Source organism: Sapajus apella, unplaced genomic scaffold, assembly GCF_009761245.1.
Source record: "Sapajus apella isolate SASKATOON/1434 unplaced genomic scaffold, GSC_monkey_1.0 scaffold10, whole genome shotgun sequence".
NCBI lineage: Eukaryota > Metazoa > Chordata > Mammalia > Primates > Cebidae > Sapajus > Sapajus apella.
This window is the reverse complement of record NW_022436950.1, coordinates 13,623,772-13,631,779: the sequence shown is the minus strand read 5'-3', so window position 1 is coordinate 13,631,779 and position 8,008 is coordinate 13,623,772. Positions and strand designations below refer to the sequence as shown.

Genomic DNA, 8,008 nt, shown 5'->3' with positions numbered 1-8,008 from the left:
CCTTCCCTACTTGGTGGTCCCTCATCAATATCCTTCATATCAAACCATGCTCAACCTCTGCCTTTAAAGATTACAATCTGTGACCATATAGAAATCAGGGGCCCGGGCGCGGTGGCTCATGCCTGTAATCCCAGTACTTTGGGAGGCCGAGGTGGGCGGATCACGAGGTCAAGAGATCAAGACCATCCTGGTCAAAATGGTGAAACCCTGTCTCTACTAAAAATACAAAAAATCAGCTGGGCATGGTGGCGTGTGCCTGTAATCCCAGCTACTCAGGAGGCTGAGGCAGGAGAATTGCCTGAAGCCAGGAGGCGGAGGTTGTGGTGAGCCAAGATCGTGCCATTGCACTCCAGCCTGGGTAACAAGAGCGAAACTCCATCTCAAAAAAAAAAAAAAAAAAAAAAAAAGAAAGAAAGAAAGAAAAAGAAAAAAAAATCAGAAGTGAAAAATGTTTAGAAAATGTGGAAATATGTGGTTTATTTTTCATGTTAGTTTACTGTGTCTAATGTTATGGGGATGTTGATTATTTTTTAAAAGTCTACACATGCTTTCAGATACTTATGTTTTCAAAGCTACACAATGGGGTATAACTTCTATATGCTTCTGCAGCCCCAAGTGCAAATTTGAAAGTGATATTTCAGACTCTGTTGCTATTGCTGTAACCTGGCCTCCAGGGAATCAGGATAGTGGGAGGTGGGTACATCCTCTGTGGTGGTAAAATTGGCTCTGCTGGTACACAGAGTATTATCTTCTTTGTAATTCTTGCAAGGAGAAGATCAAAGGTAGCTCTGATCTTCATCTTAAACCATAGATTATGCGTCAGCCAGGGTTGGCCCGAGATAAGTATCCGATGCGTGGTTAGTCATATGGTGAGTCAGTGTTCTAATCAGGAGTAGAGTTAATAGTTTGGGGTTACTTACTCACCATGCTTAACTTTTATGCACTCCTTCTAGAGGGAAAATGTATGCATTCTTTTGGCATATTTGGTTTTGCTTGCACATCATTATGTTTCTCCTCCCACTACCACAAGAGAAAGATATTAATTGTAGTCAAAAAAAATTTATAAACCTCTGGCAATCTAAAAGTGAGAACAAGTTATCAAAGGGATGTCTGCCTGTGCACTTTTAGAAGTGTAATAGGTCTTTTATAGCTGGGGAAGGACAGAAATGGGGAGATAATGTAGTTCACCTCAGATCATAAGCTAAATGGGTGGTAAAGGTTTGTCTAGAATCCAGATGTAATGGGTAACTTTCACCCACATTATTTAGTCCATCCCATTTAGGCTTCCTTGGTTGACTAGTATTGTCGTAATCAAAAAGACATCTACTCAAAATTCAGTATTCGAATGGTAGTTATTGAGAACTTACTATGTGTCTGGTCCTGTTTTAGGAGTAGGATATACAGCAGTAAATCAGACACTTTTTTTTTCTAATCAAGAAGTTTACTTTCTGGCAAAGATTTTTTCTTCCTGCTGGTGGCCGTTTGCAGCATATGAATAGCAAGATAAGCCTTAAACACACAAGGAAATAAAAAGGACAGTCTTAGCTAGTCTTTTTGTGATTTAATCTAGAACATTTCTCTCTTGGTACTTAGGTCATCAGGGTGGTGTAAGGACTTGCTACTGAATTCATTGTCAGCAATGGTCACAGCATGCCTGAATATTTTGTTGTTGTTGTCGTTGTTGTTAACTATATTTAAAAGTGTTGTACCATTCACTTGCAAATAAACTGTTTTTATCAAAGGAGATTTTGCTTTGGAAGAATTGCAATGGAACTCAGCCATAATTTCATCTAAATTAATGTAACATTTGCATAATAATATTTTAAAGCAATTGCTTGGACCACTTTTTTTTTTTTTTCAGAAGAACTAGCAGGTCACTATTCATAACAACATTTGTTAAATTTTCAAATCATAATGTATTGTCTGTGGTGAGAGGAGCTCAGTAAAGGAGTTAAAGGCATTGTGGACTCCACAGAGCACGGAGCACAATGAGCCCCCAAAAAGTATTTGTTGACAGATATTGTTATTTTATAGCATCCGGTGTATCTCCTTTATATCATTTATTACAATTAGAATTAATCCTATTGAATTACTTCTGAAGAAAGCCCGTGGTTAAGTGGCTAAGAGGGTGGACTCAGAAGACAGTCTAGCAGGGCTCATTCCTGGATTTCTGCTCCCATCACCTACTAGCAATGTATAGCTTTAGACACATTACTAAACTCCTATGTGTCAATTTCTTGAATGTAAAATAAGAATAACATTTTACCTATAGAATTATGATATTTAAATTAGGTAATTTTTGTGACATACTTGGAACAGTGTTCTGTATATAATATTATGTAACTATTTATAAAATGAATAAAAATTTAAAATTTTCCTTTCCTACTAGTCATACCCATAGAAAGCTGAACATATCAGTCTTAGTTACCGATTTTCATCTTCTCATCTTCTGTAGTTATGGTTGCAAGTTGATGTTGTTCAATAAATTATCATTGAATGCATGAATATAGTAAAGTTTTCAGGCCCACACATGGTAAAAAAAAATATCCATCAAGATCATTTGTCATGGTCCTACAGATTCTTCAATAGAATAGTAGGGCTAGTGCTCCTACTGATTCTGTGCACTTTTCTTGTTGCTGCACAAATATTATTTCATTTGACATTACAACAGGCTTAAAATGTAAATATCAAATCTCCACCTCACAGGTGAGGCAACTGATGTTTGAAGAGGTAAAATAACTTATCAAAAGTTTGGACACAATCAAAACCAGGTCCTTTTGATACCAAAGTTCATTTTCTTTCATGCTACACAATCTTACATCAAGAGAGGGTGTTGGCTGATATCAGGTAGGGTAGGCTAAAATTCACAAGGGGAAATTGATAGATGTATGAGAAAAATATTACAAGATGTATTGTATAAAGATTTATCTTTCCAAAGATGTGTCTCCTGGTTTTCCTTCCAGGCAAATATCAAGCCCAATGATTTTAGCAATATTCCACATTACTTACTAACATTTATTTACTGATGTCAATTTATTACAAAAGTAAGGCATAAGTCTGAGGTCACTGTAGTTCAGTTCATAAAATACAATTAAGTAAGTTATTCATATGTTTAAAGTACATGATGAACAAAAACTGCTTATGAAATATTTTACCAATGATAAAGGGAAGACAGCTTGAATCTGATGTAACTCAGGTGCAATAAAACCAAGTCAAAAATCATTACATTCTTAGTCATAAACTATGGTGTGTAAACCATAATGCATAAGACATATGCTCGGATAAGATGAGTTTGGAAAGTGAGGGAAAATGAGCAGAAAGCCTGGAAAACTGTTGGAAACAATGCAAAACTACCCAAGGAATCCTATGATGAAGCTAGGAGTTCGCTGACCCTGGAGAAGTTAAGTAGCAATGTTGCAGGGGGGATGTAATAGACTGCCATGAGCACATCTTATCTGTCCTCCCTGAATTGAGTTTTGTATACTATGAGATTCCATTGTACCAGAATGTCTTATAATTGGACTATGTAGAGTATATTGAGCTGAGGGCAATAAAAAGTATGAGACCCACAAAGATTTTGAAGAAGATTAATATGTCAGCATAAGGTAGCAACCTGATCCACTTTTTACCCCCATTAAATAGCTTTAATTGATTATCATTTCAAAAAATATCTCCAAAAAATAATAGCATGTTTACTCTATCACACCTGGACTTTGAGTGCATTCTACTCTATTTAGAAACATTGTTTTGAATTATTTTTATGCTACAATCACTTCACAAAATCTAAAAGAAGCCAGAGATACTACCAGGGGCAAAGCACACATGCCCTTTGCATCTTGTTTGTCTTATTTATGACTGCATCCATTTTTTTCTGTCTTGTTTATGAAAGTAAAATCTGGTGCTTAGAAGTCATACACTATAGTCAAAAAAAAAAAAAAAAAAAAAAACAAGCAAAAACAAACAAACATAACACCAGACCCTAACTCAAGATTTCAACAAAAAGTAGCAGAACTCTTTCATAGCAAGAAGAGAGCAAGCTTGGCCTTCGGAAATTCTTCTGAATCAACAAAAGAATGTGTGACTGAATCATGTGGCCAAGATGGAATGCAGTGGCAATATAAATTACAGAGAAGATGCATGGCTTTTCATCTCCTGCCTCACCCACAGATGTCTGTGGGATGAAAGTAGTACTCACTGCCAGCCACCCCAGTCCTGCTGTTCTGACACCCTATAATCGTTCGCTGTTTTCATCACCACCCTCATCATCCACTAAGCCTCCTCCTAGGGGTACTTTATTGTACACATTTCACTTTAAAAATTAACTCACTTCACGATTAATTTTGCCTCGAGGATTTCACAACATCCTTTGAGCTCACAGTAACCCTGAGGATATTGTGCAATTGGGGTTGGGACTCTCTTGCCTAAGTTATAACTTTGTGAAAGAAAGCAGGTGAAAGTGGGGGAATTGATCTTGCTTAAAACAATTGACTGGGCACTAAATGAACTACACAGGGGTAAGTTTTAGAGTAACTAATAAATCTAGTAAAACTTTTTACAAGTTATCATTTTTAACATTCATATCTTCTTACAATATTTTTACAGACAGTGTGCTTTTGCTTGCCCTAAGTAAAATAGCGTGTTTGTGTGTGTGTGTTTTTTTCTCTGGGGCATGTCTTCTGTATGCTAATCTGACTCATCATTGTTAATTTAAAATATTATAAATAAGCAAATACATGACTCAATAAATGTGATGAGTAAGGATAAATTGGTGTTTGCCTAGCCAACTCAGACCTACGTTTTAATTAAAAAGCATGTCTCACACGCCATCAATAAGTTTTCAAGTGACCTGTCATAACCAGTTCTAATCGCAAGCATGTCATTCACTCTTTCATAATAAATTGGCAGATTATGCTAATAAAAGAAAGAGAAGGTATCTATTTTATGTGTGCCTGACAAGCCATGCCATTGATTTTATGATTTATGATATGCATTTGGAAAACAAAGAGGGCTAAGGAAAGTTTCATAAACAGAATAAAATGCTACCGGAGAATAATCACTTAGATTAGTTGACAAATAGATGGATAAAAACATCACGAAAATATGCTTTCCTAATGGTCAAACATTCAGGGATTCAGTGTCACATTTTATCTGTATAATGTCACAGCATAAAGGTCTGTGTTAATGGCAGCTACACGTCAATTATTAAGGTTCGATAATTGATTTTTTAAAAAGTATTTGGCTGGAAAAGTCACAAAGATTCAGTTGATTGGGGCTCAAGAATTCTTTGTTCAAGAGAAAAAGAAATCATAATACAAGTTGCTATTAATTACACCAATAAAATTTTAAAAATTACTATATGGCATTGTGTTTTGTTATTTTATGGTCTTTGTCTATGGACAAAATTATTTAGGTTAGTTCACGTTTTTATAGAAAATGAGAGTTTGCATTGGAAATGGGAACTTGGGAGCTCACAGAAAAATCTGGGGTAGACTTGGGATCAGATAAGACATTCTATCTAAATAGGCGGAGTTAAATACACTTTATGTCTTATATTTAAAGCCAAAACTAGTTGTTTGCTTTCAGTAAAAAGATTACGTTTTGTTCTGATGTCCAGTTTCACTAGTTTTGTTATTATGTTTCTACATTGCAAAGCTTTTGATAAAACTAGAAAAGTTAAGTATATTTATGCTATATTATTTATTAATATGAGCAAAAATCAATTTGTGTAAGCTTTGCTCATTTAATAAAATTCAATCAACAATCTTTATCTTGTGTAAAGTAAATGCACATACACATACATATGTATATGCACACGTGCACAAATATGTATACATGCGCATACACACCCCCACACACGCATCCCTAATATCTAAACACAGGTCAATGTTTGTCCAAAATATAACAGATCATCGATTACTTCTAGAAATGTCTGGATATCTTTGTTACACTGATGCTTATCCTACTGGATAAACGCTTGTCTTGTGGTACTCATAGCACTTTGCATCCAGTCATCGTATATTTGGCCACCATTCCAACAGGGTGAAAAGTTAAATGTGTTATTGATTACAAATGGTCTTATTTAGGTAATTTCAAGAATACTAAATGTTATTTTGCCCTCAATTGTTATATATCAGTTAATGGTGAAGTGATATGATTTAAATGCTATACAATGGCTTCATAAGACATTTTTTGTAAACATAATCTCTAGATAAGTTATTAAAATCAGCTAGAATTTGTTGTTTTCAGGTAAAATTGATAGTTTTTAAACCATTCTAAAATAAGACCTTTTGAAAGTTATTCAATATTGTTAGGAAATCTCTTGCTGAATATTTGTGAAATATTAAATAACTTTTGCTAGCATAGTATCCACTCATGTTGCAGGTTACCCTTTCTTGCTTTGGTTTTAATCTCCCCACAAAACTAAAAAAACAACAAAAAAAAATAGTTACAGATTTAAAGTGACATTTGTTTTGCACATGCAAACAATGGGGCTCAGCTGATAAATAAGGATGTGCATGCAGTGCTGTTCCATTCAACAGCAAATTCATTTCTCAACTTCTTTTTTTTTTTTTTTTTTTTGAGACGGAGTTTCGCTCTTGTTACCCAGGCTGGAGTGCAATGGCGCGATCTCGGCTCACCGCAACCTCCGCCTCCTGGGTTCAGGCAATTCTCCTGCCTCAGCCTCCTGAGTAGCTGGGACTACAGGCACACGCCACCATGCCCAGCACATTTTTTGTAGTTTTAGTAGAGACGGGGTTTCACCATGTTGACCAGGATGGTCTTGATCTCTTGACCTTGTGATCCACCCGTCTGGGCCTCCCAAAGTGCTGGGATTACAGGCTTGAGCCACCGCGCCCGGCCAACTTCTTTTTTTAATAAGCAAAATAATCGTTTTAGATAAAATGCAAATTGACGATATACTGTCTGCAACAATTACCAACTAGATTTGCATCCCTGGTAGTAGCCCCTTATTGGTTCCACTGGTTTCCTGGTGGGTACATTTGTGATTCTGGATGAAAGGACTTTCTATGAAAGAATCATTATTGAGTGTTTTTACAAAAGCATTTTTCCTGTTCCGAGTTAGCTCCTCAAAATGCATCTTGGCCACACAACTCTAATGCTGCCTTGTATTTTGACACTTTAAACAACCCCCTCCAGATGCGTCTAGAGCCTGAAATTAGGTTTGTTTTTCTCTGTTTATTTCAACCACGAAAATAATAAGTGATATTATTAACTGGCCTGAAATATGAGCCTGTAAAAACTATGTGGCATTAACAGAATTCTACAGTGCAAAAGTACAAAGAAGACTCAATAAGGGCAAAGGAGAGCAATCATTTGCTTCAGCCTTGCATTATGTTGAACTTTGGTGGAATGGATCCAAGATGGAATTAAATCCAAATGTTTCCTGGTTTCCTCCATCTTAATAGCCTCATATTTCCTTCTATTTCATCTCATCCACAGTGTTCACATTTAAAATTGTCATCTTTGAAAACACTGAACATATTTATGGCATGTCTGCTTCCTGATATATATTCTGATTTATCATACTATCATAGTTGCTAGATGATAAAAGAGATTTCGGATTTATATACAACATGGAAATTTAAATTAGGGAGGAAATGTGACTGTATCATGACAACTTCAAAATAAATCTTCCCTCTTACTCTCAAAGATATGACAATATTTGTAAAGCTATTTTTCCTGACCTCTATAATATGCTTAGCCATTAAATTGAAGAAACCTATCAAGTTGTCCAAGTTCATGATATAAAAACAATAAAAAAGGAGGATAAAAACACAAAAATAGAGCTGGGCGTGGTGGCTCAAGCCTGTAATCCCAGCACTTTGGGAGGCCAAGGCGGGTGGATCACAAGGTCAAGAGATTGAGACCATCCTGGTCAACATGGTGAAACCCTGTCTCTACTAAAAATACAAAACATTAGCTGGGCATGGTGGTGCGCACCTGTAATCCCAGCTACTCAGGAGGTTGAGGCAGGAGAATTGCCTGA

General features: G+C 36.1%; 1 long non-coding RNA gene across 1 annotated transcript in view; it reads left to right on the top strand.

Annotated features, from left to right (window-relative positions):
* The first annotated feature begins 4,409 nt into the window (after positions 1-4,409).
* Positions 4,410-8,008, top strand: part of LOC116551712 — a 5,346-nt gene continuing 1,747 nt past the window's right edge. Inside the window, exon 1 of the long non-coding RNA XR_004269053.1 lies at positions 4,410-4,514. This is a non-coding gene — a long non-coding RNA (uncharacterized LOC116551712). The remainder of the gene's footprint in view (positions 4,515-8,008) is intronic.